At 40.7% G+C, this 17,845-nt stretch overlaps 1 protein-coding gene across 3 annotated transcripts in view; it reads right to left on the bottom strand.

The window, feature by feature from the left end:
• Positions 1 to 3,189: 3,189 nt before the first annotated feature.
• The window catches only part of LOC127571451 (protein bassoon-like), a 389,147-nt gene continuing 374,491 nt past the window's right edge, over positions 3,190 to 17,845 (bottom strand). For all 3 annotated transcript variants that reach the window (XM_052017819.1, XM_052017816.1, XM_052017817.1), the window contains one exon: positions 3,190 to 8,783. The gene's annotated coding sequence lies outside the window, so the exon portion shown is untranslated. The remainder of the gene's footprint in view (positions 8,784 to 17,845) is intronic.

Here is a 17,845-nt window from a genome sequence, read left to right as displayed (position 1 = left end):
ACGGCCCACTGGCCAAGGGGGTGGTCCCCACTGTCCTGCCATCTGGCACACTCTCCACCTCCCGACTTGGAAGAGGCAAAACCCCCTGAGACCGAGGACTCAGGGAGAGTATGGGTACGACAGCCACAGGGTCCACCTCAGAAGGGAGAAGTTGTTGTGCGCGGTCCAGGGACACCCATTGGGTTGTGATTCTGGGTCACACTAACCTGTCTTGTCTTCATACCCAATGCTTGATCCGATGAGAATGAGCCTGTTCCTTAACCCCTCCCTTACAGGACAGTGGGATCGGAACGTCTGCCAACACCTTCCTCAGAGTCGCTTATGAATTTGCCAGCACCACTAACAGATCTGACTACTGGATTTGCATGCGAACCCCAGCACACGTAGATGAAGCTCTGCCACTTACGCCGATCCCGCTAGATGACTTTCAAATGAACTGTTTACATAGACTTTTCGCTCCTGTGGGTTTTGGCATATCTGTTTTGGGGGGCCTGAATGGCAATTCCTCACCACTCCCCTCACCACTACATAACATCTCTTCCAGTGATCCCCAATGGGGTAGATGTTTCAGGAACTGGTATTTCCCTCCCTACAATTTGACCTCCACCCGAGTCCCAACCCTCAGGGTTGTTCCACAGCCGGTGAGCAAACCTAAGGAATGCTGGTGCAGGCTCCCGAACGAGCACGGTTCCATCCTTGCAATTGGTTACAGCGACTGCGAGCGAAACTGGTATCCGGGTGCCCCAGTGACTAATGCCGATGGTTCCGCTAAGCTGGAGGTCCCTGGACTTTGAATGGGACCCACTGGATTTGTGGCCACCGTGCCTACCCGTGGCTCCCTGCGAGCTGGTTTGGTTGCTGTTTTCCAGCATTTGTGGTGTCCTATATCCATGCCCTAGATGACCTTGAGGAGCACCCGGCATACAGCGGCCACCGGGACATTACGGCCATCACGGAGGCGGAGAAGTTTTGGATGATAGCCTTTCCCACGTATGACATGGCCCGATTGTCCCGTGAGGTCATCCAGATGGCCAGCGTGCTAGAGACGCTGGCCAACAAAACGGCAGTGGCACCGCAACACACTGAAGATGCCCTGACGTGGACGTTGGCAGAGCTGACGGCCGTCAGGATGGTCGCCCTGCAGAATCGAATGGCCCTGGATTACCTACTCGCTGCAGATGGTGGTACCTGTGCAGTGATTGATAAGGAGTGCTGCACGTTTATCCCTGATGAGTCAAGGAACATCACCCACTTGGCTGCTCACATTCGGGACTCGGTGGCTAACATTCAAAAAGTGAGGGACCAGCTCCTCCAGCATGACAGCTCATGAGGAAACTGGTGGGCATTTAGGTCTCTGGGGAGATCGTGGGCAACTGTCATCCACTGGGCAACTGCTCTCATTCTCGTTGTTATTGCTGTCTGTATATTATGCTGTGCTTGCCAGGTTATCAAGAGCACGTCTGCCTTTCATTAGTACTGTATACTGCCATATAGTTTTAGGCTTAGTAATAGTTATTACCATGATTGGCGTTTGGTGTGACTTCCAAGGGGTGGATTGTATTGTGGAGGGTCGTGGCTGTCACGTGACAGCACTGCCCATTACCGGGTCGAAAGACATACCACTGCCAATCAAGGTTTGACTCCACCCCACCCATCAGTGCACACCTGACCATTGGTCCCTTTAAGCACCTTTGTACTTGGCCTTGGGCCATTGGCCTTTGTAATCCATTAGTCCTTGCAGGCACTGGGCCATTGGCCTTTGTAAATTACCTGGGCTGGACCCCCCAGCCCTCTAGCACTATAAAGAGTGCCACATGTGCTCGGCTCGCTCTCTTTTGCCTGTCCTGAGGAATCACCCTGCTTTATCCCAGGCTGAGGAACCGGGGAACGGCACTGGAGAAATTGTTGGTATGGTGTGCACTGTTAATAGGGTTGGGAGCATTCTGGTTAGTATCCCTGGTAGCATAGAGTCATGCCTGCACTGAGTCAAGGGGTGGTGGGTATCGTATTGTTTTTCCTTGATTGTACCTGGTTCGCGTGTGTGTGTGTGTGTGTGTGTGTGTGTGTATTTTACCCCGTTGCGATTTTCCCACGCTTGCTATTAACTGTGCGTGTGTGTTATTCCCGTTACCCTTTCCCCGCGTTTGTCTTTTGTAAATAAATCATTTATCTCTAAGACTGTGTTCAGAGTCCTTGCCTTCTGAGACCCTGAATCTGTTTCACAACACCTTGTTTGAGACTCTCTCACCGGAGGAAACATCTGAGCTTCCACCTTTTTGTGCCCCCTTGGGATCTTGTATGTTTCAATAAGATCACCCTCTTTCTGCTAAACTCTAAAGAATCTAACTTCTTGAGCTGCTTGTGAAAGGACAACCCCCTCATCACAGGAATTCACTTTGTGAATCTCTTTTGGACTGCCTCCAATGCCATTTGTAATTTTTCTTAAATAAGGGGATGAAAACTGTATGCACTACTCCAGTGTGGCCTCACCAGCACCCTATATGATTTTAATTACATTTCCCTTTTTCTGAACTTCAACCCACTCACAATAAATTCCATTAATCCATTTGCCTACCTAACCACCTGCTGCACCTGCCTGCTCACTTTTTTTGATTTATGCACAAGATCACCATAATCCTTCTGCACTGCATTCATCTGCAAGTTTTCTCCATTTAGGCAAAATAGTTTGCCTTTGGATTTCCCTTAAAGAAGTGCATGACCTTTCACTTTCCCATATTAAACTCTGCTAGGTTTTCACTCACTCACTAACCTATCTATATCCTGTTGCAGAGTCCAAATACCCTCACCACACATGCACTTCCACTTATTTTTATGTTAAGCTTAGATGCCTTACACTCTGGCCCTCTCCCTCCACATCATAAATATAAATCGTAATTAATTGAGGGTCAAGAACTGATCCACTTGTTACATCCTTCCAGCCTGCCTGTATATACTGATTCTGCATTCTATGTGATAACCAATCTCCAATCCAAACTTATACACTTCCCTCAATACCATGAGCTCTTATGTTGTATACCAGCCTTTTAAGTGGCACTTTATCAAATGCCTTCTAAAAATCCAGTTACACTACATCCACAGGTTCTCCTTTACTGACTCTACTTGGTATGATATTTTGGGTATGCACGTTTCATTGGACCTTGTTGTGATAATATCAGTTCTTGAATGACATTGTTACTTCAAGGTTTTTATTGGTTTCCCATGGAAATGATTTGGTTGGACACATTTTACACAACCACATTGTACAATATCATATATTCAATACTACAACCATCACAGTATACAGTGCAGCATACATACATTTACAATGTTCAAACGGGAATTATTCATTGCACTTATAACAGTGAGTTTTACACTCTTTCCAAATACATGGAAGTCAGGTTTACTTTAGGAAGTCACCTCATTTTCATACACAACATGTAAAAACTCTACACGAATAACAACTGAATACAATATCTCAACAGTCTATACGAATCAGCCACAAACACGGTGTTTTTTTTTGCTTTTCAATTTTTTTTTAAAACAAGCATGAATTGGCAGGATTGCTGGCATGTGAGATCCACACCCAGTGGCTGTTTAAATAATTTGAATGAGATTTACACACTGTACAATTATTTACATGACAGAAACAAATCATTTTCAGCAGCCAATCAACTGCTTTAAAATGTTTAATCTTGAATAAAATGTAGGCTGCACCAACTGAAAGTTCATCTTATTGGGAGAAAAGGGCCAAAACCGAGATTGGACAGGCAAAAAGAATAAGGTAGGGCTGGGGAAACTAAATCATCCTCCTTGGGGAGCAATGAGCTATAGTCTATCTTTCCCACCTGTCAAGGTATACTTGGAGCCCCCATGGGTACAGGCACCGGAGCTGTGAGAGAACTTACCTGCTATCTGCTAAAGGTGAAAGGTCAAAATGTAAAGCACCAGGTAAGAACAGAATGAAGAGTTAGGGAACTGATAGTTGTTCTTCAGGAGTTTTCATCAAATACTGATTTTAAGTTTGAGGAAAGCAATTCAAACAATAAATTAATACGCGCGAGATATCAAAATTAGGCTTTTTATGTTTTACAGCACAAACAGGAACTTTTTATTCTCCCTTTTTCTACCAACATTGACCCCTCATTAGTGTATAGTTCCCTGGGCAGGTACTGCTCTTTCACACTGCAGCCAACCTTTATTCATAGACTTAGACTGCGAACAGGTTATCAGATTGTTGGATTAAGTGCGCTGTAGGGAAAGGTGTGATCAAAACTCTTGAAATTTCCATACACGTTGATTTTACAGTAAAGGATAGGATGTGAGAATTTAGCAAAATTATTCTCTACTTGGCTCACAATGCCTGGAGCTATTGTGGTATCCTTATTAGCACCCTGAGATCAGCGAATTTTGTAGTCTAGAGTTCTAGTTGCTCCCCCAGCTAACCTGATGAGTTAGTTGGGGCTGTCTCTTAAGTATAATCATTGAGTCCAATAGGTTCCAAATATCATTCATTCCCCATCTCCTCTAAAAATTCACTTTCATTGAGAATCCAGTGTAATGTTTCCCCTCGAGAATGTGGTTTACTTACAAATGAAGACAACAGATGAGCTATGAGACGAGATAATAACTTTACCAATAAACAAGCGACTGCAAAATGATTGAGGTTTATAACAACGTGATGTCTGTGGCAAGTACTGTAAACAGTATAGTGTGGCCTGTGTTGTACTTATGTCGTACTTGTTAAGGACATTTTCTCAACAACTGCTATGCATTTCCCTTAGTTTGTCTAGTCCTCATTTTTTGTATTTAGTGTGTACACTTAGGAATTGGATATTTGTTTGAAATATGTTCGAAATCCCAATGAATATTCAAAGACTGCACAAATCTTATGAAGAATCTATGTACTTGATCAAATTCATATTAAGCATCTCTTGACATGTACCTCTGTCAGTTTACATTTTGAATCACTGCGTACTTGGAAGTATCACTTTATGTACATGTGTCTGAACAAAATACACTGTAATTCTGCTTTAGATATTCTTGCTTTGCAGTTCAATTTTGCAGGAGTGGAATGTTCCATGTGGCTGATGATTAGTAGTGTAAAGTCCATGGGATCTGCAGAGTAAATTACAATGCTGTTGCACTAGCTTGGACCACTTAATGGCTATTTTGTTATTCGCATAGCTCCCTGACGTTCTCTAATGGTAGTAATCCAACAGTTCAGCACTAGAGCACCGGGTGCTCCTATGTGTACAGGATGAGGGTGTCATGGGCAAGGACAGCATTTAATACCCATCCCTAATTCCTTGAGGAGAGTGGTGACTCACCTCCATGTACTATGCAGGTCCTGTGGTAAAAGAACTCCACACAGGTAAAAACCTGAGGAACAGTCCATAGATTCAGTTGGGCCTGAACTGTTAGTCTATAATGTCCATCTCTACCGAATGTTTGCAAGGCAATCAATGTAGTTGCACCTTTGCTTTTGATGCCCATCTTAAGAGATTTAAACTAACTGAAGCATTATTTTCCTTTCCAATACAGCAATAAATAATCTTTCCTCTTGTTACAAATGATCATTTTCCAACGTTGAAGGTAAAGCATTCTTTTCATTATCTGCACCAAGAACTTCTTAAGTATACAATAGTCTCTGAAGTTTAGATTTGGGGTTTTCTTTTCAATGCAGTGCCATGAAAACATCAGGCCTCTAGTATCTTTAGAAAGGTTGAATGAAATTCATTCTTCCACATTTGTGAGGTAATTACAGATGTTTGTGGTGGGATGCAGGATAACACTAACTCTCATGGGTGGTGACTGTCTTTTGCAGACATCATCTGTTTTCTTCATTCACAAATACCACGACGAGAGGAAGTAATCTTTGATTGCACAACCCCGGAAATCACTTAAAATCTAAATGCATTAAACTCCTCAATAGTAAATCTTTTATAGCTTTCAAAATATATGCTTCTTTCATATAGAATTGCAAATAATTTTATGTACATTTTTTAATGCTGGATACTCTGAAATAAGATTTGATTATTTTTACAGAACCATGGCATTTTCCTTCATTTGAAATCTGTGTATCTGCTGTCGAATAAACTGAAGAAAGTATCTGTCTGATACGGGAATGCTACTGCATCTCTCAGAACGATAATGCCACCCAATTACATTCGTCCTCAGACTGTCACCGAATACATGGTTAGACAAGAGTAATAATGTAGGTTGACATCAATTATTTTTCCAGAGCTGATTATTCATGCAGTTACGTACATTTGCGCATACTAACATATATACATGTTAATGACACAAGATATGGAAAATGTAGATACTGGTTATACTACGATTTAAAAGTGTACACAGGGAAGGAACAGTAGGCAGTGAAACCAGTCAGCCTAGAAGAAACGGCACCTCCAAGAGTCTCTGCAAAATATGGATAATAATGGCTCCAAATCTGAACTTTTGGGCCTTGTGATGGAGCCAGTTGGGTCAACTTGAATAAACATCCCCACCTGATCAAAATTCTTTCTTAAGTTTCAACAAGTGATGTGTAGGATATTAGTCTGATAGTCTAAGGCATATGCAAATTGTAATGAAGTTCATTTATTATGAAGTAGCTGGTGGCAGAGACATCTGACATCTGAGGTTATATTTTATATTTTAAATTTTATATTTTATATTTTAAAATTGAAACTCCAGCTGCTGAATTTTTTTTTCGGTATTGGGTGCTTGGAAAGAATTTATAATCCCACTATTTTCAAGATGGATCATCATGGTAACGAGGGTGATATTCCAAAGAGGGAAAGAAAATAGGGCTATTGCAAGGGCTTAAGAAACAAAATAAAATTCTTAAGTTTTGGATTCAAAATTTTGAAATTAAAGCTATGTTTGACCCTCCAAAGCTCAATGGTAAGAAAATAATCAATATTCTCCAACCTACAGTCCTGAGGTCACATCAAACCCTACTGCAGCTTTCTCTGATCAAGATATCTATGTTTAACATCTGCCTTTAGAATATATAATGGAAAGATGCTTAAGTACTTCTGAATTGGGAATTGTCATTCCAATAACAATAAGCTCGATAAGCTGAGAGGGTAGGAATCTGATGTTCTATTTTAAACAGAACTATCGTGCTCTAGGACTGGGAAATCCCATGGGTGACCAGTTAGGTCTCTCCGAGTATGGAATTTCCTTGGTTGTGGCTTGCCAATAGCAAGTGCATACAATAAATTTAATATGGGCAACACTACAACTGCAATACTAAATGGAAGGCAAGCACTGAATCAGCAAGTCATGCTCTGCAGACAAAGACATGCACACTACTAACCCACTGCTTTAACGTGGCTATGCCTTTGGCAACTGATCCTGTCAATTGTTCAACAACACCACACTTGACAGGTTATGCCAATCAATGAGTTACAGTTACAAACATTGCTTCTCAATATCAACATCATAATTTTAATTAATGCCATATATAACATTAAATTCAGTATTAAATATTAACACAGTTTTCTTATCATTGCATAGAAAATCTGAATTGGTAATTGTTTTCCTTCATCTTATTCTGATGAATGGAAGCCCAAATGAATTGCACATTACCATAAATGCAGGGCAGAGGCATGCTTTCTCCTCCATATTTGTGCTCTTGTCAGCCTACCACTGACCTATTGCTTCTAATAGTACCATCCCTCCTTTTCTACCCAATACATATCCAGTACTGTGTAGCGATGAGGAAAAAAATGCAGGTTGTGTCCAGAAGAGAGAGAAAAAAATCTTTTGAGGTATACAATAGAAAATTGGAAATGATTAAGGCGATTTCAAAATAGCATACATAAAAATACAGGCAAGCATGTTAACGGAAAAACATTATGTGGAATACACCCACAGTAAAGTAATGAAATAGCTTGTGATAACTGCATGGCATGTCTGTCCACAATGTCAATCCAGATGTCACCAGTGATGTGATTACTTTTAACACTTTTGGTTCTTGTGACCAGTGTTTGTGTTTCACAATCATTGAACAGTGCTAGGTCCTGGGTAAAGGGCTGAGTCCTGACATTCTTTTCTGGAATGCCTCGGGGGGTGGGGGGGGTCCACAGAATACTGCACAGCGCTGCACCTGCCCATCTCATAGAATCAGCTGGAAAGTGAACAAAAGATAGTGGAATGTTTGGGGAAAATGGAGCTTTTGCTCCCAGCCCTAAAAAAGGTAGTAAGTTCACCTCAAGGAATTCTAGTCTATGAATACAGTAAAACCTATGAAGATCAAAAGCTTGAGTGAGAGAAACTGGACTCTGTGCATGCTCCAGTCTTTCCCTTCAGGGTCCAAGAAAAGAGGGCATTGAGCAAACCCAAGCATAAGGAATCCCAAATTCTGCAAACATCGTTTGGAGGTAAAATAATTCCAAATATTCATCATTAGGCAGAAGGCATCTCCAAACCATCATTGAAAATTGTCAAGTGATAGCCAATAACTGGAGGTTCTCAATGGCCTAGAGGCTTCACTTTCAAAATTCCACCAAACAAGCAGATTTGAACTTGGACAAATGTTGGCTTCCAAATTTTCTTTCCGTGCCCATGTGTAAAATTATCCTGAGAACCAAAGACATCAGATTCCCTAAAATGCTTCTTCAGCCAACCTGCAAAATACTTAAGGCACAGCCAACCTTTGTTTAAAGTCTCAGCAAGTTATGACGTTTCCTCTTGGACGCGTTTTCCTCTTCACGTTGCATAGACAGACACTGACAAGCTTTGTCTTACAATTTCCATTATGGGACAACCAGAAAATCCTAAAAGGAGCAAAACAGATATTTTAATAAGAAAACTCTATAAGTACCCCATTCGTCAATTTAGTAACACAGATGCATACATATATTAACAGTTAAAATGTACAGCTTCAGGCAACCCCCAAATAAAATGAGTATAATGACCCAATATAAGTATGTTATTGCAACACAAGATTGCTTTTTCTCATGTACCACCTTGGAGATGATTGAGGTATTGACATGGTTCTTGCAAATATTCTTGAAAATAATGCAATCTCTTTGAATGTCCCTTTTAATTAAATATCAACTAGCAGGCAAGGCAAAAATGTGTAAACTGAAGAGAGCAAACTTAGTAGAGGTGACGGACAAATGAAAATAAATTAAGTGGGAAGCCCTTGGGCAGTTTGGAATAAGAAAAATCTTAAACTATCTAATCCTAAGAGCAAGAAAGCAAAGATCCAGATGAATCAGTGTTCACTGAAACAATCAGCCCCTAAAATAGATAAATTGAAGAGCTAAACTGGAAGAAAAATAACTTACATGGAAAAACGTGAAATTACTTGAAGAATGTTGGACAAAACACACCACTGCATTGGCACAAAATCTGAAGCACCAGTAGTTATTCAACAGTATTAGTATTAAAGGTGTGGATTCTGAGAGCTCAAGTTTTATTTGTTTACCAATAGGAAGTTTTGGAACAAATATGCTGAAGCTGAGTCTCGTCGTCATTCAGAATGATCTGCATATTATATGATAAAGTGAAATTGTAAGAGAGAAGTTATTTTTTCTACACTAAATAGGTTAGACCTGGTTTGTCGAGCTAAACTAGCAGCTTTGACTGTACAGGACTTCTTGAAGATAACAGGAAGCTACAAGTCCATGGCAGCCTTTATGTTAATGGAGATAATGGAAGTAGTTATAGAATTGGTCTCCAGAATTGGAAATTTTTTTGCCCCAGATTCCAAAACACAAATTCCTTTCCCCCTCCCACCCTAGATGCTGCTCGACCTGCTGAGTTCCTCCAGCAGATTGTTTGTAGCTCCAGGATTGTCTCTGACAGCAAGGATATCACGAGAGTAACCCTCAAGACCATGTACATGGTAAATGAGCACCTGAATTATAGCAAGGATCTGACATAGGGGACATAGGTAAAATATATGGTGACAAAATATTAGGGGAGGGGCAATGGTGTACGCCCGTTGTCTCAGTTAAATGCAGGCTTTAGGGATAGTTAATTAACAGGGCATGAGAGAACATTCCACTGGAGGATTGTGGTAATTGAAGATAATGGACATGCTCTTAGTACCATCACCATGGTAACCAAGTTCCTAAATGAAGAAAGGGATGCTTTAGGCATGAGACCACCAGACCCTGACCAGAGGCAAGGTTCTCTAAGGCAATGAAAAGACCATGCAGGGAAGGTGATATCAGAAGCAAGTTACTGCGTGTCTTCTCGTCTTGCATTGATCAAGGTGAACATCTATGCATTGGTGAAAATGCTATACCTTATTGCCAAATGTATATAAAAATGCCATGCCATTTACAATTGGAGAAAGAGTGCCTAGGCCAGCAGGTAATCAAATACTCATGCTCAGCCCATGTACAAAGTTGTGTGAGTTATTTTTTTTGTTCACAACACCATGATGTAGAATCAAGTTCTAGTAATGTAGCATGGCGATTAAGTTACTGGATCACTGAATAGGAGTCATGAATTCAAATCTCAAGCTAGTGGGGAATTTAAATTTAAGTAGCTAAATCTGGAATAAAAATCTAACATCGGTAATAAACTAAATTATTGATATAAAAACCCTTCTTGTGCACAAATATCCCTTGGGGAAGCAAAGGAAGCTGCCTTCTTTACCTAGCCTAGTCTTTATGTTTCCAGGCTCGCTCATGTGATTTATTCTTAACTGCCTTGAAATACCAGTTGTAAGATTGTTCAGTTCATGATAATAACTTGCTAGTGCTGTCAATATTCAGTGATGAACAAACAAATCTAACCTCTTAAAAATGTATTATGGATAAAACTTTGCGCTGTGTATTTGCCAATTTTCCATATTCATAGGATCATAGAAGTTACAACACCAAGGGCATCATGTCCCTGATGATGCCATCTCTTCAGCTGATTCACTCCAACTTCACTTTTATGCTTTCCTCTGTTATTTTATAGACTTCATAAAATAGAAAGCCAAGTCTCTTTCCAATAATCTTACAGTGATTGTTTCAATAGCAACTTGACATAAATCACGAATAACCCACTTTGATAAAAAAGTAATGGACCCCTTTGTTCACTTGTTGATAATCCTCAGTTTGATGAAAGTCCTTCGTCAATCTCACAATACTAGAAAAAGCTGTTTCCTCATCTTCTTGCCAGTCCTCCTTAATTTGTTAATTTTTATGTAACTTATGTCTGTCATGTTTGTAATGTCATGTGTTGCTTCTGCAAAAAGCTAATTTTCATGTCATTTATACCCTGGGTATGTATGCCCATGACAAAAAACTTGAATTTATCCCTTTTCCTCACCACCACATCCTCATGTCTATGAAGCTCACTTCACATTTATTGAAGTAACCATGGCAGAGTGTCACAGACTAATACAATATCATTTAGCTATAGTACTTGTGGTAGTTCTTTGAAAGAACTATCCATTTAGACACTGCTTTTCCTCCATAACTATGGAAGCTTTTGCTCAAACTATTTATCCAATTCCCTTATTAAAGTTGCTATTGAATCTGCTTCTCCTGTTCTGGCAGTGTATTCCAAATGACAACAACATGCTGCCTCAAAAAAAAATCTCTTTTCACCTCTAGTTTTCTTGTCAATCACCTTAAATGTGGTGTCATCTGGTTAATGCCCTTTCTAACAATGGAAACAATTACTCCTTATTTACTGCATCAACTGCTTCATGATTTGAACACCTCTATAAAATCCACCTCAACCTTTTCTGCTCCATAGAGATCATCCCTGGCTTCAGTATGCTGATTACATCAATACAAAATAGATTTCAGTTTCATAGTATGCTGGAGACAAAATCGACATCCAAATTAAAAAAAAAAAGAAACTGGTTTGCACATGATGACTTGCTGGCTTTTGCAGATCTGTAAGAATCAGGTGCCGATTTATGATTTGGCAATTTATAGTGGTCTGCAAAGAACCACTAATAAATCAGGGAATTTACATTACAGGCAGGTACACTTCTCTTTTACTCATTGAGATTGCATTTAGCCAGTGCTTTTGGGATGAAAGTTTCCTCCATTCACCAGCTGTGATATTTCTGACTAATACATAACTGCTATAAATTAAGCAGTTTCATTATAATACATCCAATTTGTTGTTCCCAGCAGCATAAATGCTGAACTGATTTCATGCAAAAGTGCATTTTTATTTATGTTTTGTCTGAATTACCTTCATCTACTTCATTTAAGAAAAAATAGTCAAAGCCAGGCAGCAGGCAAATCCAATTAAGGCAGAGGCTCATGATAAAATATCAAAATAATAATCCCTCAGAGTCACACAGATTAAAAGGGATAGTTGCTTCTTGAAAGATCTTTGCACTCTTTGTGAGTTTGGGGAAAGAAAACCTATTTTTAAAAATTATATTGCTTTTTTAAAAATTAAATCACTTTCAAGTGACAGGAATATACGTTGCCCAATTTACATTAGCATTTTTTTTGCTGATTTTTGTGGATAATATGGTAAGTACTATCTTTCTGGATGTCATTGTTTCTTTAAGGAAGGTTACTTGTTGAATTTTAAACAGAAATGATCAAAATATTAGGCTGTAAAGATATGGTGAGAGCTTGGACTAGTGCAACTCTGTATTTTAACAAATAAATTACTTACACACAAAACATTTTTATAGGGTACAACATGCAATTTGCAGAATCAGTGCTAGAAATCAGTCTTTTCATGCCTGACTTTAGTTCGGAATAAACGTCTGCTTCAACTTACTGCTCACAAGAGGTTCCTTGCACAACTCTAGCTGTGGTTATCATTATGTTTCGTTCCATCCAATTTGCTGGCAATCATTTTCATTTACTCTTTTCATATAGATAGCAGAGATTCTATATTAATCCTTGCATCCTTACAAGTGAACAATACTTCATTAGTTTTCTTTTCTTCAGCGATCTCTTGGGGTTGAAGATGACTTGCTTTCACTCTGATTCTGAGAGGGCTGATGAAACTGATGTGGGACTTGCAGACCCTGTCATAGATTGGGTGGGAAGTGCCTGACAGGGTGGATGGCTGAATCATTTGGGAAGTGATACACTCTTTCTTTTGGGCTTCCATGTGCTCTCTTGCCCTGAAGGCATTAACCTGTGGCGGTGTGGTTTTATTGATAGAAATCAGAGCACTTTTCTGTGGTGGGGGCAGGGGGCAGTGGGTGGGAAGTTATGGCAGATTTCATCAGTTTGACACATGTATAATTTGCAGCAAAGTCATTTAATTGGGATCAGGTACTAGAATGCTAGGGACCCAGGGCCACGGAGGTCAAATATAGGATTTAATCAGTTTCCCTTAAGATCAGCAGTTTCCACACAGACTAGGAATCAAGTAAGATTCTTTCTTGTTATAAAGTTACAGCATAATTCATTGAAGCATTGGGACCGGGAGATGGGATTACATTTGCCTGATACTGTCTTCTTTGTGGTAGAAGTGATAAGTTTTGGAGGTTCTATCCAAACGTCCTTGATGTGTTGCTGTAGTGGATTGTGCAGTTAGTGCACACGAAGGAATAATTTGCTGGCAATGCAGTGATTATTTAAGTCATAGAGCAATAAAGCACAGACACAGGCCCTTCGGCCCAATGAGTCCATGCCGACCATGGTGCCAACCCAGCTAGTCCCAATTTCAGGTGTTTGGCTCACATCCCTCTAAGCCCTGCCTCTCCATGTACCTATCCAAGTGCTTCTTAAATGTACTATTATACCTGCCTCAACCACTTTCTCTGGTAGCTCATTCCATATACTCACCACCCTCTGTGTGAAAAAGTTGCCCCTCAGCTCCCTTTTAAATCTTTCCCCTTTCACCCTAGATCTATGCACCCTAGCTTTGGACTCCCTTACCCTGGGGAAAAGACTGTTACCGTCCACCTCATCTATGCCGCTCATAATTTTAAACATTTCTATAAGGTCATATCTCATTCTCTTACGTTACTAGGAATAAAGACCTCGCCTCACCAACCTCTCCCTATAACTCAGGCCCTCTAATCCTGGCAACATCCTCGTAAATCTTTTCTGCACTCTTTCCAGTTTAACCATGTCTTTCCTAAAACTGTGAACAAAACTGTACACAGTACTCCAAGTGCGGCCTCACCAACTACTTATATAATGTCCCAACATAATGTCCCAACTCCTATACTCAATACCCTGACTGATGAAGGCCAGCGTGCTAAACACCCTTTTTAAAACCCTGTCTACCTGTTATGCTGCTTTCAATGAACTATGCACTTGTACTCCTAGGTCCCTCTGTTCTATTACACTCCCTCCTGCCCTACCATTCATAATATAAGTCCTACGCTGGTTTGACTTTCCAAAATGCATCACCTCACATTTATCTGTATTGAAGTCCATTTGCCACTCCTTGGCCCACTTTCCGAACTGATCAAGATCCCCCTGTAATCTACGATAACCTTCTTCACTATCAACACCACCTCCTAATTTTGTGTCATCTGCAAACTTACTGATCAAGCCTTGTGCAGTCGCATCCAAATCATTTATATAAATAATGAATAACAAGGGTCCCAACACCGACCTCTGTGACACACCACTAGTTACTGGCTTCCATTCTGAGAAACAACCATAAACCACTACCCTCTGCTTCCTACCTCCGAGCCAATTATGAATCCACCTAACTAGCTCTCCTTGGATTCCATGGGACCTAACCTTCTTGACCAGCCTACCATGCAGGACCTTGTCGAAGGCCTTGCTAGAGTCCAAATAGACAACATCCACTGCCTGAACCTCATCTACCTTTTAGGTTACCTCTTCAAAAATCTCTAAAAGGTTCATTAAGCACAACTTTCCACGCACAAAGCCATGCTGACTCCTCCTAATCAGACTCTGTCTATCCAAATGCTGGGCAGATCCCATCCCTGTTAAGGTTGTTAAACTTGCCAAACAAGAGGACCACTTCATTCTCCATTGCTTGTCGCTGATGGAAAATGGATAGGAGGTGAGTCACTCACTCATGAATAACCAGCCTGCAAACTGCTCTTATAGACATAGCAATTAACTACTTTGTTCAGTTAAGTTTCTGATCAGTGGTAATCCTCCCCCTCTCACTGCAGGATTTTGATGGCATAGTATTCTATGTGTCAGTGTCATGAAATGCCAAAGGGAGGTGGTTAGTAGGGTTTTAATTTTAACATTCCTAACCTAAAAAAAAATCAGTCTCCTTAGCCTCAGCAGTCACTTTCCTCCAGTCCTGCCCTTGAGGAAATGGCAGCAGAGGAGACTACTTCTTCTGTTTTTAAATCTCATATACTGCACTTCTTCATTCCAAATTGGCAGTCACCCATGCAGTCTTTTTTTTGAGGAATGGACATTATCTGGCAATGGTGAATACATGTACACCACAAAATAGGAGCAGGAGTATGCCACCAGGCCCCTCAAACCTGCCCTGCCATTCAATATGCTGGCCATAACTTCACTTCTGTGCCAGTCCCCCATAACCTCCAGTTCCTAGAACTTTAAAATATTTATCTATCTCCATCTTAAATACTTTGAATGATCTGGCCTCCACCATCCTTGTGGGCAGAGAATTCCAGAGATTCATTATTATTTGAGAGAACAAATTTCTATGCACCTCAGATTTAAATAACTGGCCCCTTATTTTGCAGTTATGTTCTCTTGTATGTGATTCTCCCAGTAGTGAAAACATCTCATCATCGACCCTGGCAAGCTCCTTTAGCATCTTATATGTTTCAATAAGATCATGCCTCATTCTTCAAAACTCTAAGGAATACAGACCTAAACTGTCTAGCCTTTCATAGGATAACCCTCTCATCCCAGGAATTAGCCTAATGAACCTCCTTTGGTCTGCCTCCAATGCTACTATATCCCTTTTCTTTAGTTAAAGGGACCAAAACTGTATACAATATTCTGATGTGGCCTCACCAACACTCAAGAGTTGGAAGTTGAGTTTATTATCATATGCACAAGAACATGTATGCCCAGGTACAATGAAAAACTTACCTGCAGCATCATCACGGGCACATAGCATCAGAGACACAACATTCACAAGAAAAACATAAATTATACAAGAAAGAATACAGCAAGAACAAAAAAAAGTCCATTGAAGTGCAAAGTGGTCTTGGTGTTGCTAAACTGAGGTAGGGATTAGAGCTGTGCAGGTTAGTTCAAGAACTGAACGGTTGAAGGGAATTAGCTGTTCTTGAACCTGGTGATGTGGAAGTTCAGGCTTCTGTACCTCCTGCCCAAAGGTAGCTGCAAGAATATGGCATGTCCTGAATGGTGGAGACCTTTGGTAGATGTTGCCCCCTTTTTGAGGCAGCACCTCATGTAGGTACTTCTGATGGTGGGGAGGGATGTGCCCATGATGTATCAGGCTGAGTCCACTACTCTCTGCAGCTTCTTGCATCCTGCGCATTTGAATTGCCATACCAGGCCATGATGCAACCAGTTAGGACATTTTCAACAGTATATCTGTAGAAGTTTGTTAGAGTGTTCGGTGACATGCTCAACCTCCTTAACCTTCTAAGAAAGTAATGACGCTGGTGCACCTTCCATGTGACTGCATCTATGTGCTAGGCCCAGGACAGGTTATCTGATATGTTAATACCCAGGAATTTAAAGCTGCTGACCCTCTCCACCACTGAATTGCCAGTGTAGACTGGCACATGTTTGTCCTCCTTCGCCTTCCTGAAGTCAACATTCAGTTCTTTAGTTTTACTGACGTTGAGTGAGAGGTTGTTGTTGCGGCACCACTCAACCAGGTGTCCTATCTTGCTCCTGTATGCTGACTCATCACCACCTGTACAACTGTAACAAACCCTCCCTATTCTTAAACACTAACTCTTTTCCTATAAAGGGCAACATGCCATTTACCTCCTTAACTACTCGTTGGACCTGCCTGCTAACGTTTTATGATTCATGCACGAGAACACCTAGATCCCTCTGAACTTAACTTATTTGCAGTCTCTCTCCACTTAGCAACTAATTCACCTTTTGATTCCCGTTACTGAAGTGCACGGTTTCAAACTTCTCCACATTACACTCCATTTGCCAGGTTTTTGCCTAATTACTTAACTGTTTAAATTTTGTTGCAAAATCACAACATGCTCCTCCACCTGTTTTCATAATCGTCAACAAGCTTGGAAACCTTGCATTTTGTTCCATCCTCCAGGTCATTAATGTAAATAGTAAACAATTGAGGCCCAAGAGGCAATCCCTGGGGTACTCCACTAGTTACAGTACTCCAGCCTGAAAAGGACCCATTTTTTTCAGCTCTGTTTTCTATGTGAGAGCCCATTTTCAATACACACACCCTCTAGCACTCTGGGCTCTTAATTTATGCACCTGTCTCTAATGTGGCACCCTGTCAAATGCCTTTTGCAAATCTTATTCCGTTACATCTACAAGCTACCCCTCTATCAACTCTCGCTGTCACATACTCAAGTAGGTTTGTCAAATATGATTTACCTTTCATAAAACAATGTTGACTTGGTTTGATTACATTCAGCTTTTCTAAATGATTAGTTACTTCCTCTTTGATCATTGACTCTAGCATCTTGCTGACAATAGGTATTAAGCAAACTGGCCTGTAGTCTCCCACCTTCTGTCTTCCTCCCCTTTCGAACAAGGGAGCCACATTAGCAGGTGAATCATACCACTCCACAAATCCTGCTGCATGTGGACAGAGGCTGCTTCATTATTGGAGAAATAGTCAATGGATCTGAGCACCACAATCATCCCAGAATACCTGCTTCTGACCTTGTCTTTCAGGGATAGTCAGTGATGGAACATCTGAAGATGGCTATGTCTAGGTCATTGCCCTAAGTAACTGTCCCAAGGCTAATGATTATCTTCCAACAATCATAAATGTCACAGGAATGGTATCAGTC

This window comes from Pristis pectinata, chromosome 6 (assembly GCF_009764475.1).
Source record: "Pristis pectinata isolate sPriPec2 chromosome 6, sPriPec2.1.pri, whole genome shotgun sequence".
In the NCBI taxonomy this organism is placed as follows: domain Eukaryota; kingdom Metazoa; phylum Chordata; class Chondrichthyes; order Rhinopristiformes; family Pristidae; genus Pristis; species Pristis pectinata.
The sequence above is the reverse complement of the archived record's forward strand: the minus strand, read 5'-3'. Positions and strand labels throughout refer to the sequence as shown.